This window comes from Brassica oleracea, chromosome C7 (assembly GCF_000695525.1).
Source record: "Brassica oleracea var. oleracea cultivar TO1000 chromosome C7, BOL, whole genome shotgun sequence".
Classification (NCBI taxonomy): Eukaryota; Viridiplantae; Streptophyta; class Magnoliopsida; order Brassicales; family Brassicaceae; genus Brassica; species Brassica oleracea.
In genome coordinates, this window is record NC_027754.1 from 10,683,406 (window position 1) to 10,700,298 (window position 16,893).

Consider the following 16,893-nt stretch of genomic DNA (forward strand, 5'->3'; position numbering starts at 1 on the left):
GTGATGCATTCATCAGGGGGAGTTCATGTGTTGTACTCTTTTTCCTGTCTTGTTTTCCCTTTTACCACATTGGGTTTTGGGTTTGTCAAGAGAGGTTTTAATGAGGCAACATCCAAAGCATGAATGAACCTTGACCGGATGTGTCGATCAAGGGGGAGTGTTATAAACCATTTAGTGATCGACCCATTTATCAGCCCGTGTAGTAAGACGGGCCAAGCCCATCCGCAGGATCATACTAGCGACTATCTACTCTTGTGTTTATCTACATTATAGTTGGTGTTTATCCTACGTATTGCTAGTCATTATCTAGTTAAGGATAAGTACGGTCTCATGTCGATCCAGTACTTATACCGTCATTATCATATGTATATAAAGACCAGTTGGTCGACCTAATAATACACACAAGTTTCTCTCTTCATTCACAAAAAAACAGTTTGTAACCGACTATAAATTTTTGGAAACAATCATAACTATTTATATTTTAGATTTCTATCACATTCATTTAACTGAACATTTTTTTCACCCAAACAGATTTCATGGAACCAATCCTATCAATCTCATGATCCTCTAAAAAATACATACCTGTTTGGATGTTTGCTTATATTCTACACATATTTATTTATTATTCATAAATTATGACCACAAAAAATGATAAAGGTTGAGAGACCTTGAATCTTCAAGACTTCTTTAAGGAGAAGTTTGGAATCTGGAGTAAGTAGCAAGTGTTCCACAATATGCCTTGCACAAACATGGCAAAGAATATGTCAAATTTCTTCACGTTTCTAGGACACGATGCACATATAACATATACATATCAACTAAGCATAAAATCTTTATACCCAGACCATGAAGAACTTTGAAATTAAAATAGTGTCCACAATGCATGTTGATAAGGGGAGATGAAAGACGATAATCATCAATCACACGGCGTCTACAATTCATGCGACACCAATGAAAAAGAACATATAAGTTGAGATGGAAACTAAAGAAACATCTACACAAACACGCTAAGAACATAATGATGTTTCAACAATGATCACATGATTTAAGTAATAAAGTTATAAAACTAATCTGTGAATAAAGACACTGTCATAACTTAAACTGTCATGTATTAAATGACCAACATTATATATTAAAACTCTATTTTTAAAAATAAATGAGCATGGAATTACATATGGAATTAACGTGGTAAACGTAGTGAAACATTGTATATTGCAGTTATAACCACGTGAGTAACTAAACTCCTGATGAAACCCAAACTAGAATTGACCCAAATAAAAATAAAAAATACGAGTTAAAATCCTAAAACACATAATACCACCAATACTACAAAATTAAAATTTATACTAGATCTCGATCCGCACAACCATACAAGTGATTATTTTCATTTTTGTAGACATAATTATATATTTTGCATGGTTAACTATAATATTTAACATATTATAAATTGTTTAATATAACATTTTAAAACACATTTTATAGTTCACATGCAGTAACTTAATTTATATGTTTTGGATTTTCAGTGATAGCATATATTAAATCATGTGATATAAAATTCTAAATAAAAAATTTTATTGGTTAAGGATCAAAAATTTAATTGAAAATTATTATATTAAATTACCATCGTAAATTTAGTAAAATATTGTACATGAGATTAGTTATAATTACAAAATTAATTAGATATTTAAAAAGTTTTTTTTTAGTTAAAATGAAATATATATTTAATTTTCAAATAAACATGAAATTAACTAAAAAAAATTAAATTTTTGTTTAAGAGAAAAATGAAATATACATTTATTTTAAACAAATATGAAATTGATTAAATATTTAAAAGCTTTATTTTAATGAAAAATGAAAAATATTTTATATTGTGAAAAGGATATGAAAATATTTTTATTCAGATACAATTTAAGACAAAACATAGGAATATCTATTTGATTTGTTTGTTATAGAATATTCAAATAACAGAAATATTTATACAAAAAATCATTTAAACAACTTTCTAAGGGTGGTCCAAATTAAAAAAATCACACGTGAATTAAGTCATAACTTCTGTTTTAATAGTATAGATATTGAAACGTTAAAATAAATACCATCAATTAATAATTGAAAAGAAGAAATAAAAATCATCATTCCAAAGAGACACACTAAATGCCCATAAAATTTTAATAACTGAATAAATTACATCAACTATTCAGCTAAAAAATGCGTTACAGCAGCACAAGACAAACGAAAACAAATACAAATGCTAAACTACGTAAATAAAACATAAAACTTTCTTTCCATTATCCTTGGGTTTCAATCTGCTTCGATAAATTAATGCTACTTTTAGTTAAAAAATAAATTAAATATTTTAAAAGTTGTATACTATTAATTTATTTATTTGCCCGCCCGTAGGGCGGGTTTATCCTAGAGTCCTCACTATAGAATCTCTCAAATCTCTACACCAAAATAACTTCTTTGCATATCTTGCGAAGACAGCTATTTCATACCGAGTATATCGTGTTATATTCAATTCATACCCGACTTATATGGTCGTTCTAAAACATACCTGAACTTTCAAAAAAATTAAATAACATACCTAATGTTTATTTTTGACCAAATCATACCCTTAGTCGCCAAATCAGCTGTCTTATCATCTAATTATACTGACATGGATGCTAAGTCAACTATTTTTGCTGACGAGAATACCACGTACATTTTTTTTTGAAAATACAAAATCATTGTTTTATAAATTTTTTTTTTAACATAAATTAATTAAATAATTAAAATTTATTATTAAATTTGCTTAGAAAATACAAAATGTGCTTAGAAAATAACTTTTTATTATTTAGTAATTAACATAAATTAATTAAATAATTAAAATTTAATCTTACATAAGAAAAATATTCGTAAATATTTTGATCATATCATAATACCGTCCTTATAAAAGGTATATATGTATTGTAATGATTCAAATCCAGTACTATTGTCGCAGTGTGTTACTCTTGATTGATCATGAGTATGTTATTTACATTTAAAGAATTTAGATTAACATATCATAATTCTTTTAAATAAACACAACCATAATTAATCGAGACTTACATGACTGTGATAATATCATTGCATTTGAATCATTGTAACATATAAATAACTCTTGTAAGGACGTTATTGTGATATGATCGAAAAATTTACAAATATAAAGTTCTTATATAAGACTAACACTTAATTAATTAATTAATTTTTGTTAATTTCATTAAATAATAAAATTTTATAAAACTTTATATTTTAAAAAAATATTTTTATAAAACAACTATTTTGTTTTTTCAAAAAAGTGTATACATGGTATCATCGTCAGCAAAATTAGCTAACATATAATCTAAGTCAGCAAAATTAGATTATGTGGTAGCTGATGTGGCGACTGAGGTATGATTTGGCCAAGAAAATAAACATTAAATATGTTATTTGAAATTTTTGAAAGTTCATGTATGTTTTAAGGGAAAAAGAGTGCAATGCATCTACTCTCCCTGATGAGAACATAACTTGAGATATCTGATAAGACACAATCCAATGTGAGAAATTAACTTCTTAGTTTTGGGCTTGGACCGGTTCACTTCTCTAGGCAGATTTGACATTCTTCACCGAAACTTAAATATCTTGATGACCGTAGGACAAAATGACTTCAAACCATTTGGAAATCGAAGCTAACATCTATGTCTAACTTTAGGCATCGATCTGGCTCAGTTAAGATGGAAATATCGAGCGATATTTTGAATATCATACGAAATTAGGTATTCTGAGACAGCTTGTACATGTCCCATGAAAATAGCCATATCTCGAGTTCTATAATGGAGAATGACTTGATTCAAATTGGAGATGAAAATAGACTCTATATCTTTCTCTGGACACAAATTTCATATTTTTATTCCATATATAAGGTCTCTTTTGACTGGAAAACTTTTGACCTTCGATTCTGTCTCAAGAATGACCTGCTTCTTAAATCTCGAAAAATACTCTGGAAGATTGATGACATTCCTATTTAGGTGTCTATCATTAGTGTGTTATTTGTTGTCTCGTTAAAACCTTGACATGGAAAACCCAGTGGGACAAAACCAATGATAAGGAAAAAGAGGACAACCACACGCATCATCATATTCTCCCCTGGAAGCATCATTGGGAGATGTATTATCATCATATATATCATCATTTTAGGAATGGATATAAACAAATTCTCAATGAATAAACTTGTTTGATTTTCAGATAATCTCTTAGACCATTAGGCTTGTAGTCCATAGCCTCTCTTTCACACAAAATGTCATATCTTGGTCTATTTGGAATCCATGCACAAATTTCCTTTTATAGACAATTTTCTATACATTCACATTATGTATACGTATACATACGAGTTATTCTTTTGCTTCTCGTAAAATTTACAAGTATGACTATCCTTCTTGTCATACAAAATCACATATTTCAATCATGAAAGAGATCAGTAAATTTTCCAATATTATGGTACTCATGAACAAGAATTATTTCCTTTATATGCTCAAGATATGTGTGCAAAATTTGAGCTTTCTACATATAAGAATTTGTGCAAAATTTGTGCATCTGCGAATTAGATATTTTCGCAATTCATATTATCAGATCTGAATAGTGCGAATCTCGGCCCGTGCATAATTCGGACGAATATTGCTACAAGCAAATGCAATAATAATTGTTATTCGCATAAATCGTACTACTTTGTGCATACTTTGTCCAGTAGTGTTTTCGAGAACTAGCACTTATTGTTTCTCGCAGCCCAAGTCCTTATGGGGTTAACTTCTTCTTACAATTTACATCCTTTTGGATCTTTCACATAATTGTCATCTTCCAATGGCTTTCAATTCTTGCCAGACTAAAGAAACTTGAAAGTTGATGCTTCCACCACATGATGATGTCTTTCTTTATAATCAATTATAGGTCTTTGTGATAATCCTTGTGCAATTACTTCATCGCATCTCATGATTTCATTATCACATCTCAGCTTAGTAAAACATAATCTTCTAGATGTTTCACTTAATATAAAATGTGAGATTCTTTAACTCTTCCCCTCGAGATGATACTACTACAGGTTTATCAATCTCGAATGAATCTCATGTTTAAATTAACAATATACCATATTCAGATTATGTATTCTTTCATAGATCCTTCTTACTTTGAGACTTGTGAGAATGAATCTCATGTTTGAATCTCATGTTTGAATCAACAACATACATCGAAGATTTTCAAATCACTTTTTTTGTATGTAGTGATATTTATGCACTCTTCTGGAGCATTCATGTATATCCTCTTCTTTAACATCTTATAAGTTCTATATTACCTTGTATTGTACTCACATTAGTTTATTTCTTTATAAGATATAGAAATATCTCTTATTTGCTACCATTCTCAATTCTTGTGAGAGTATGAGTTCTAAAACAACTCTTCGATCTTGACTTTGACCTTTTCATATCCACATCGATAGCTCATTGTTTTTCTCAGTCTTATATATGTAAGAATATTTTATATTCTATATGACATATGTGTCTATTGGTTTAATATAAAGTTCAAGTTCATATTGATGTTTAAGATTCTAATATAAAAGACGATACCGTGATGGATCGGTTTCGATAAAAGAATTAGAATATAGGTGTATTGATAACCCTCCTCCCTTGCCTTGTTTAATTACAAATGGGTTCTTTTATAAAGGTTATATACATATGTGTTATAGTTGTGCTTGAATATATTAATCACATATTAAAATAGAGTTTATGCTTGTAAGAGTATAAAGGAAAAGGTGTGACTAATGGAAAGGCACAACAACACCCATATATATATATAGTCATGTTTGGTGGTGGTTACTAATTAAGAGAGAAAAGTGACTTTTCTTATATGAAAAAGAGTTATGAGTGTGTCATAATGTAAGCTACGTAAGAGACGTAGCCACCGTAAAGGAACAAACGTGATAAGAAGAGGTTTTAGATTCCTTTGTTCGTCAAAGGGAGTCATAAAGGATTAAGGGCCAAAGGGAGGAGAAAATCAATTGGTGAACTGATTTCAGTTTATCTTCATTAAGCATGGATTGAAGGTTAGTGTTTCTTTCTTCTTCTCTAGAAAATATTATGGTTGAATTAATCTAAATCTAGATCATGACTTGGGATAGATTTCATTATAGAAATCATAAAAGTTAAACTTACATTTGGTATCAGAGCCATTCTAGATTTATTTAATTCACTGTAATTAGTTCTCATGTATTCATGAACATATATGGTTTAATCCATTTTAAAGAGTGTTCATGATCCATGTAAATGTAAACGTGTGTTGCTATCAAGCGTGTGTTCATATCATGTATATGCGCGCGGTGTGTTACTTGCGTTTAGGTTCTGGAAACTAATAATGTTTCTTCGCAGTTTACATTAAGAGCACACACTTGAATGTCATAAATAGATTCATGTGTGAGATAGAATGAAATATATTCTAGGTTACGGTTAACCGGTTGCATGCATGCGGTTTGATTTTCTGTTAAGGTTACGTAATATATTTGCATGAAATGGTCAAACAAATCTGGATTATGTTTGTCCTGTTGTTGTTATTTCTTTTCGTAAGGTAGGATGAGAAATAACTGTTTGTGTGATGAGAAGTCACACTGGTTCATGCTTGTGTAACGATGATATGTAAAAAAAATAAAAAATTCACGAAAAAAAAAATTAATAATCAGAATCTGAAAATTGAACGGTAGCATGCATTAAAGATTCTGAAGAATAAATGGTGTGCAGGCATGTCGTTTATTCTGAAGGTAGTATTGACGGTTACTAGATTGTTGTTGTAAAAAGTCACCACTAAAAGTGTGACTGAAGGATGTTTCAGAACTATGTAGAATCTCTTTGTCACCGTATTAGTGAGCGTGTGCATGCATAATGAATGCATCAAACCTTTTGGTATTGTAGTTCAATGATATTATAAAGGTTTACGCGGTGATGTATAGAGAGAGCCGTTGGTATATTTTAGTTAATTGTCTCATATGGTTTGAGACATAAATATGATTAATTAAGTTTAAAATGCTTCCGCTGCATTTTAAGTAATAGGTAATTTGTGTAATGAAATATTAACAGAATGTAGAAAATTATGTTATGAAATATTAACATATATTATGATAAATTTACCTATTAATATTTAAATATTTGTATAGTTTATAACATGTTAGTCACCAAAGTGATCTTGTTATTTACTTACAAATATTAAATTTTATAGTAGCATAATTGATCATGATAAAAGAGATGCTAAATGACATTAAAGTTTTAGTGATCAATTATTTTGTTTTTTATATTCTAGGAGATCACCCAAAGGTGGATCATTGAATATAGTTAATAATATGTAAAGGACTAAATAATTTTTACTATAGTTGATAGTAGATATACCCAAAGGTAATATACTATTTGACTTGAGTTGAAATTATTAGTTATTAAAGTATATTTTAGCATCATTAAAAGTGTTTTTTTAAGTATTGCCCAAATGTTACTTAAATAAAAATTTAAAAGTGTATATGAAGTCTAGAATCTGTAGTAAAGTTTTTCGAAGTAGTAAAGGATAAGCATGTATAAAAGTTTGCAGCTTCATCAAATGTATTTGACTTTGCTCACTCTGTAGGAAAGTTCAATGCACTCGATTATGACAAGTGGTTCAAAAAGATATGGTTTACACTAGGTGTACTGTTATTGGAATTAGTCATAATAATTGACATGGAGCTCTCAGCCATTAAAGAAGATAGCTCATAATATGAAATTCTCGGTATAAGAGATGAGAGCAATCTAATAGGCTGAATTTGAACTTAATGAGGTTGATGACGGTAGAACGGGTTGAGTCATCGATGCTTAAGACAGAGAATGATAAGGAATTTATAAAGTAGATTTAAGGAGTGTTTATAGTCGGGTTTGGTTGTAAATCGAATATAAGAAGTCTCATAAATGAGCTAACTATGAAAATGTTTGACTGGTCCCAGCCAATCCGTGATCATGTGACTCACATGTCTAATCTGGCTGTAAAGTTAAAGACCTTGGAAATTGAGGTGCATGAAAAGTTTTTGATCAAATTAATTATGAACTATATACCTCTTGAATTTAGCCAGTTTCAGGTGAATTACAACACCAGTAAAGATACACATGATCAAAAAAACATATGAGTAGAAAGCATCATTTAATAGACATTAATATTAAAAATATACTATGTATGTTAATATTATTTAAATTTAATTACATATGCTATCAATTTTTTTTAAAAAAAATTTGGATTAATAAAATTGATTTATACGTTCGCACCAATTTAATTATATATGTAATAGTTACTGATTTTTAATTATTCAATATATATTTATTGTTTCATATGTAAAAACATATAATACAAAAAATAATTTTTATATATAATGTTTATCCCGCGCAAGGTGCGGATCTTAGTATGTTAATATTATCGTTATTATATCATGCGTGACAATTACAACAGATTAGGAATTCTATTGGATGTTCCATTATTTTAGTAACTAAGAAATATTCTTAATGAATGCTTAAGCCTTAAAGTTGATAATTAATAGTAATGACATATTTAGTAATCAGTGCATGAGCCAAAGTTTAGATGTTTCTATTTTAGTAGATATAAATATTTTAAAATATATTCTATTGTTTTATAAAAATATCATTTTGATTTTTTTTCTTATTACACAAAAAATGTATATTTACAATTTTAAGATGTATACGTGACATAATACTAATTTAAAATGCATAGATTTTGAAAGAATAATGTCATACCATTCTTAGGATTTTGAAAGAATATGAGTCTCTCTCTCTCTCTCTCGACAGCGATTAGGGTTTTCTTTTGGTGTCTCTCCGATGGGGTCAACCCCGCCTCAGGGGGTCGAATCTCCGCCTCCTCCTTTGCCAGTAACCAACATTTCCTCGTCTCATGTTTTAGACCGAGCTTCGCCTTGGTCAAAAAACCCGGAGGCCGACGTTTTGCCAAAAATTAATGTGGTTGACAGTGTGGCATCAATTCAGATTTCTGATGAAGTTTTTGCTAATCCAGAGTCGCTCTGGAGAAGATTTGTAGTACGTCACTTTATTGGTGATGCTCCACGTGTGGGTTCAATCCATGCCACAGTTAATCGGATTTGGATGTCATCAAGGGATGGATCAAAAATCGATGTTCGGTTTATTGAGAAGAATATTGTTCTGTTTCAGATTGAGAATGCTCACCTGAGGGCTAGAGTTATCTGGAGAAGATACTGGCGTGTTGCTGGTGTTCCATTGGTAGTAAGGGAATGGTCGCCGGAGACAGATCTGGATCCTCTTGATTTATATGCTCTGCCGATGTGGATTGATTTAAAAGGAGTTCCCAATTTACTATTTTTGCATAAAGGGTTGAAGTGTTTATCTCGTGTTGCAGGGAAGTTTGTAAAACTCCATCCAAATACAGAGCGGTGTACTACGCTTGATGTAGCTCGGATTTTGGTGGATCGCAACCATAGTTTGTTTCTGGGAACGCCAAGAGATCGCGGTTCCACTAATTGTAAAAAACATATATGGTTCGCAATCGAGTTTTATGAGGATCTCATAAATATCATGCATCTTCAAAACCAACCATACCAATCTCGGATTTTCTAGGATAAATCAATTCTACATCAACTGTATCTTGGAGATAACATAATATATGCTTTATTCCATTTCAATGCCTGTGAATAGGAGAATAAATATATCTTGAAAATAAGTTAGTAGCCAAAGCATTATCAGGTCTAATACATTTTGCAAGACATGAAAGGCCACCGATAGCGCTCATAAAAGGTTAGCGTACGACCCATAGGTTTATGTTAGATTTAACTATATCCTAAGATATTTAAAGATCTCTCAATATCTAGATGTTTTTTTTACCCCGGAAACATGAGGAACGCACGACCCAGAGGTCGGAAGCCAAAGGCACAAGGTCGACATCTTACTTTATATAAAAGTATCTACTCCTAAATTAATTATCGTCAATAATTTAATTATAACTAATAACTACTCTATTAAATAAAACTATATTCTAATAAACAGTTTTCTCGATTTATTTGGTTTGATTGGTCTATAACCGAACCATATTTATATACTCCAGTCCTTAAATAATAACATTCATACGGATTGTATTTTATTACAAGAAAAAAAAACAAGCCAGTTTTCTATTTCGGTTCGGTTTTCGCGGATTGAGCAGCCTGAAAAACAAGCGTTGTCTTCACTGATGTTGGCAATCATAAAAGCTATTAATCTCCTGAGAGCTAGCTAACTCGATTGCCGCTTCTATGGCGTAAATCCATGTGGATAATCCACCCATCCAACATCTTTGTGTAGGAATATTCTTCAACTTACTTTGCATTACTACTACAAACCATAAAAACTTTTGGTCAGAATCTTGACTATACTTGCAAGATTCCTATTTTTTTGTACGACAAAAGTTATCTAGTTATTCATTGATGGACTTGAATATAATTGAAATCTAAGAACAATCTACTGTTATTCAATAGTTGATTTTAATCTAGTGTTATTGATTCTTGTATTTAAAATATTTTTTATTGAAAGAGTTTAAATCCAATGTTATTGGTTCTTGTAATTATAATATCATTAATAATAAAAATTTAAAATTTGTTGTTATTCAATCTAAGATTTGATATTATGATTTAAAGTCTAGTGTTATTCAAGTAGGGATTGATTTTATTAGTAAAAAGAGTTCTAAGAAAGTTGAATGATTTTGATATTTTTTATGAGTAAATTTCAGCAATCAGAATCCAAGCTTTACCTAAAGATTTTCAGTTGAAATTTCAGAGTTATCAACCCCCTTTTTTCTTAAGTGTATGTCGTCTTTATTTTCTTCTTTCACATTTTCTTGTTCTTCACAAAAAACAGACGAGTCTTATCATGGTGAATCAGATTTTCCAATTTTTTTATTGACTCAATCTTGAATATTTTCATCCAAAGATTTCCACGATAGATTTCTTGCTGCAACAACGAAGGTATGTATTCTATCAATTTCAAAATGTATTATTTTGACTCAAATGAATCATCTTCTATGCTCTTTTGACTGGCAGTAATAAATGATTACAGTATAATGTCACAAGAGTTACGAATCTGTGCTGATATTTGATTGCTTAAACTTTAAACCTTATTATTATTAGAGCTTTTTTCCGCGCTACGCGCGGATTATGTACTTTGAATTTTTTTTATTATATAAGTTTTGAGTAAAATATTATTTATAACTAAATTTGGAACAGTTGTTTTGCTACCAATTTAAAATGAATATTTTGTAATATTTCCAAATTTTAATTTTGAGTTTATTTTTTCACTTGTGTCATAGAATTTTTGTTATTGTAAAGCAAATTTACATTATATGTAACCATAAAATAACACAATTGACATAATATACACTATGAAAATAAATTGAGTTATTTTTATAATTTTTAATGTAATCTTTTTTATTCATTATTTTATCAAATTTATATTTGAAGCTTATAAATTTTTACAAATTTATCAGTGTTAATTGTATTTACAGTTTAGGTCATTTTAGTTAAAATATTTGAAATTTTATCACAAATAATACATGGGAATAAATTCTAACATAGTTTTTAATTTGTTATACTTTTTTTTTATATATTTGTATTTAACCCTCTATGTTTGTTTCCAAAGTTTATTATACTATCTAATATTAACTTTATATATAACGATTTTCTATTTTCTATTTTATTTAGTAAAGAGAATTTATTCTTAGAGATTTAGTCAACATAAAACAGAAGTTTTTATCTCATAACCCGCTTTGTTAGTTCTCAATTAAATACAAATTAGATAGACGTCCTTACTAAAAAAGCTCGCAAAATTGCGTTTTGGGACATATCTGAGCTGCATACCATCAAGGCCGTTTTATCAACCAAATAAACAAAAGTTCTCAGCTTTAACAACTTGATGAATACTTTGTCTGCAGTCCAGAGCTTAGATATGTCACGGCTTTAAGTAAATTCCAGTAGTTAAGAACTATTATCATCTACAACAAACAGAAATCGTATGCGCTGATGGATCAATAGATGCCTGAAATATATAAGTAACACAAAATACAGTTACAAAGCTCACATTGTGAACAAACATGTTGAAACTAAGATTGTAGAAAAGTTTCTCTAATTACTTGTAAATGCGATTGAGTTTAGCTTATTAAACGTTTAGATCAGAGTTTTTCCTAAAGACAAAACGACGACGGTTTTGAATCTGTCCGTAGAACATCCTTCATGCAAGAGCTGTCCGGAACAGAACATAATAAGCACAACATTCCCATAATTCTTCCTCCACTTAATCAAATTCCTAATCGCATCACATCTCAATGTGCGTAACTCCATGACACTGAGGTGGGTCGAAGGCATTTTTTCTGTGAACAAATTATTTTCTATCTTTATATCCTATGGTCGCTGATCCAGTTTAAGTGACTTAACAGATGCTGTTGGTATCCGACAGCAAGCAGTTGTGAATTTCAAGCCAGTTCTGCCAGAAAAACCTTTCCCATCCACAACAAAGCTCAAATCAAGAACCGCCACAAAGAATCTATGCTCATCTGATCTCTATGCAAAGCAAGAACTTTACAAACAGATGACATTGACATGGAGATCCTTCTCATCAGAGAAAAGGGTAAGCTGTGACTTAGGCATACCGGTGAGCGGTATGTGGATAAAAACGACATGATCACCTAAAGAAGATGCACTTTCTCACTTCTCAATTAAACCCAAATATGATGCATGTCTCCTGGCTATTGTTTGTGCAGTGTATTTTTAAATAGTCCATGATCATGAAGAGACAATTCAAGTTCAAATATAGAAGACAACCTTATACTAAATGGACATAGCCCACATATACGAGAAGCTAGGCTCATTATGACTATACCAATCAAAAGAAACTACTAATGCGTTTTTTTTTTGTAAAAAGTACTGGTGTCGAAAGTGGAGGGATGGTTGCCTAAAGTAAAGGTTGAAGTGGAGTAAAACAGTGGAATCCTAAATAGGTAAATAATTGTGAAGCACTTAGAAATGCAAGAAAAAAAGGAACAATGATCACCTGTTTGGCAAGCATGATGTTTTTCTCATGTACTTTCTTATCATGTAATGTCCACAAAAATAAATCATTTTTAGGGATCTCTACACGTTTATGTATTTTTCATAAGATTTGAACGCAAAGATGTTGGGACGGACGCCGTACATAAGTTGATTTTGCATAGAATGAGTTCAAATTGTTTTCATCATATGAGGAAACTTGTACCATGACAATCACTATTGATAAATAATAATCATTCAAAATTAATTATAATAGTTAAACACATTTATACATGCACAAATTAAAATAGACAATAGAAATGTGTGTGTGTATGAGCTTATAGGGTATATATATATAGTTTTCTGGAGCGAACATGTTTTAAGAAAAGTATTAAGCTACTGCTCCTGATTCTTGAGCTCCTTTTGGACTAACTAATTCCAAATCTTGTGCCACATAGATGCTTATTCATAATTATTAATTATTATTCATACATGCTTAAGAAAAGTATTAAGCTACTGCTCCTGATCTGTAGCTAATCCCATACCATCCTCTCTTTTGTTAATTCCCAAGGTTAGGTATAAAATATTATTATTCATAGATGCTTATTCATAATTATTTTTATAAAGAAAAACCATAAGCTGATGTAGATTTTTATAGAAGAATCTTTCATGATTCTGGAAGAAAAACTAACCTTGGAGGGGAAACATGATCTTGAACTCTGAGAATTACATGCTTTCCAGATGTAGAGTCCACATAGAAGGTTTTTTTTAGGAAAGCATGAATCCATTTCTTTCTAACTTATGACAGTAGTAGCAATTTGTACATCCTCATTGAGACATACATTATACATTTTGAATAAATTTGAATGACAAAAAATAGATATGCGTCGATGATAACCTTGAAATAAAAGATGCTAAATTTAATAGATCTTAAATTCCACCAGGAATCATAAAAGACGCTCCTTTTCTACGTGGCAATGCAATCCTGGGGGGATTAAGCAAATGACATATGAAACAATTGAAAGAAATACTATTAGTGAACCAAGCAGACAGCACCTCAAGGGCGGGTAAATGAAAAAAAAAAGACTTGCATTCCTGGAATAATCCCAACAGTTGGGGACATTTTCATAGTTTTGTAATGTTCTAGTCGGGGTTGTCGGTATTTCTGTATGGTAATACTGAGCCTGTCCCAAGGAATGCCTTGGACTTCTTTCCCTTTCTAGGCGTGCTCAGCTGACGTATCAGCTTTTTTATTACTCTAAAACCAAAGAAACCCAGACAGCAGAGTTAAGAGAAAAACTTGTTATAGAGGTATCCAAATAACATTAGACTTGTTATAGAGGCATATATGCTTACAGAGTAGTCACACTCGTCGACATTGCAGTACGATACATGCATGTCATCCTAATGGAAGTCCTCATCTAAATCGTTGTCACTCATCAACATATTCCATTTAATCATCATGGTCCATGTACACGACATCCTCTGCTACGTAATTAGACATTTATTTAGTTGTATAAAAAGGCACCTGCATTGTAGAGAACAACCTTTATTATTGTACTCTGGAAGCAAGCGACCAAAACACCAACTTCTTACAACCGATTGCAGCATACAACCACATAAACTTAAGTAAATACATAATCTAAATTATGTTTCCGAGACCATATTAATGTTTCAGAGAGAAATATGCTAGCAACCATCAATGTTTGTCTTGTTGAAACTTGGTGATACCATGTTATATTTGATGCAGAACCTATAAGAAAGTGATTCCACAGGACCAAATGCCCAGCAAAAACCACAGTGACCCTAAACAAACCAAAACGGTTTTCATGATCTGAGAAAGCTGTTGAATATAAAAACTTAGCAAGAGAAAGTTTGACCTTATATTTAGTGTATAACCGAAGAGAGTATTAGGTACAAAACATAAGAAGAAGAGTAAGTATATCATGTTTTCAGGACAACGAATAAAGACATAAATAATGGTATTTAAGATTGACCTAGGATCCTTCCAATGCTGAAGCACTGTGACCAAGCGGTTGTAGTATCAAAGCTTTAGTGTTCTGTCTTGGCTTATAACAGACACACATAAGTATTCATTCCTTGGTGTTGGCTTAACACCGAGGACTTAAGGAGGCATTTAAACTTTTCAACCTGCACATACCATAAACAAAGTAAAACAAAAGAGAGGTCAATCTCAGGAAAAAAAAATGATAAGCAGTTGTTTCTCTGGAGAAGAAAGAACGTGTAGCTGGAAGATTGACTCCCATGGATCTCTCTTAAAAACTTTACATGCTCGATGATTGTCAGCCTCAAGTTTTGAAGGACATGTGAGTCTTGTCCAGCCAAACTCGAAACTCTGCAACTTGTTCTGCACAAATCAACACAGTCAGCAAAGGACAAATATAATAAAAATAAGATTAAGATGCAGAAACAAAGTATTTTGGGGGTGTCTATAGTGGGTTAATCGACTACATAGATAACTAAATTTCTAAAATATTAAAAACAGGAGGAAAATAGGAAGCGGCACCTGTACACGCCAGTTTCAGATGGATTACATCGCATAATCATCCGGGGACTATATATTCCTCCATGTGATTCATCATAAACTAACTGTGAAGAAATAGGAGAAACAGACAGAAAATTCGATGATTCTACTGTTGTACATATATCGTAGCAACAGAGTAATTTGACGATTGATAGATTCATCAACTTACATGCGCCGTTTGATTTCAGGTTACTGCAAGGTTTGCAGCAGTCGTGGCTATATTATGAAGCTCAAGCGTATTAAAGGAGAAGATGAGAAATAAGGAGATGAAGATATATAGTAAAACGCCTGACGTTCTGGTTTTCTTAGCCAGCGAAGTGGAGATCGAAGGAAGAAGGAGGAGTCCGTATACCGTCGGCTACGTTTAGTAAATCAATGATTCAGCTTTTTGCAATGAAAAACGACATGGCAATTTGGAAACATTTGATTGGTTGTTTTTTTGATGAGAAGGCATGCTTCTCCTTTGAGCATATCTCCCTTTTAGTATTGTTAGATTATTTTTTTTGCAACAAACGGCTATTTTATTACTCAAACTTTAGGTGGTCTGGTTAATCAGACCGGAATAGAACAACCAACAAAACAAAGAGATGTATGAAAAGAACGGACATTCCTAACTAGCGAATCAGCAATTTCATTTTGCGCCCTTGGGAAGTAGCTGATCTTGAAGTCCGGAAAACACATCTGGAGAATTTGAATGACCTCTAGCTCAGTTGAGAAGTTTGGCCAAGCTTGTGGATCCGTTAACATTGCAATCAGGTCCTTGCAATCTGTCTCAAACCTTCTTATTATTTATAACGGTTATGATCAGTATTATTATCATACTTTGTGGTAGGTTTCGAAACAATGGAACAAATTCTTTTATAAGGAAGATGATTCTGATATAGACATTTTGTTATTAACACTCGTCACTGCATATGAGAATCATATTGAACGTCCGATTCGGAGACAAATCACTAGAGAAGGACATGTTTATATTCAAAAGGCTGTGAAAGAAAACCTCATCATTTTCGGCAATTATATCGTATGTATCCGGATGTATTTGCGGATTTGTGTTATCTGATCAGAATGAAAACTGATTTAAAAAACACACGACATATTTGTGTCGAAGAGATGGTTGCTACTATTTTTTATGACAGTTGGGAAAAGTTCTAAATACTGCCATACCATAGATACTTGTAAGAGGTCAAAATTCACAGCAAGTACAAACTTTCACAAGATTCTCAGAGCTTTAAACACGCTTGCACCTAGTTTGATGGCCAACCCATACAGCCCC

The 16,893-nt window shown here is 31.4% G+C and overlaps 1 long non-coding RNA gene across 1 annotated transcript; it reads right to left on the reverse strand.

Moving 5' to 3' along the window:
• Window positions 1-13,969: 13,969 nt before the first annotated feature.
• On the reverse strand, window positions 13,970-15,992 carry LOC106303499. Its single transcript, XR_001262493.1, has 6 exons — window positions 15,790-15,992; window positions 15,603-15,685; window positions 15,365-15,443; window positions 15,073-15,226; window positions 14,432-14,603; window positions 13,970-14,333 (listed from the first exon to the last, which is right to left on the reverse strand). It is a non-coding gene; the product is annotated as an uncharacterized LOC106303499 (long non-coding RNA).
• Between the last annotated feature and the right edge of the window lie 901 nt (window positions 15,993-16,893).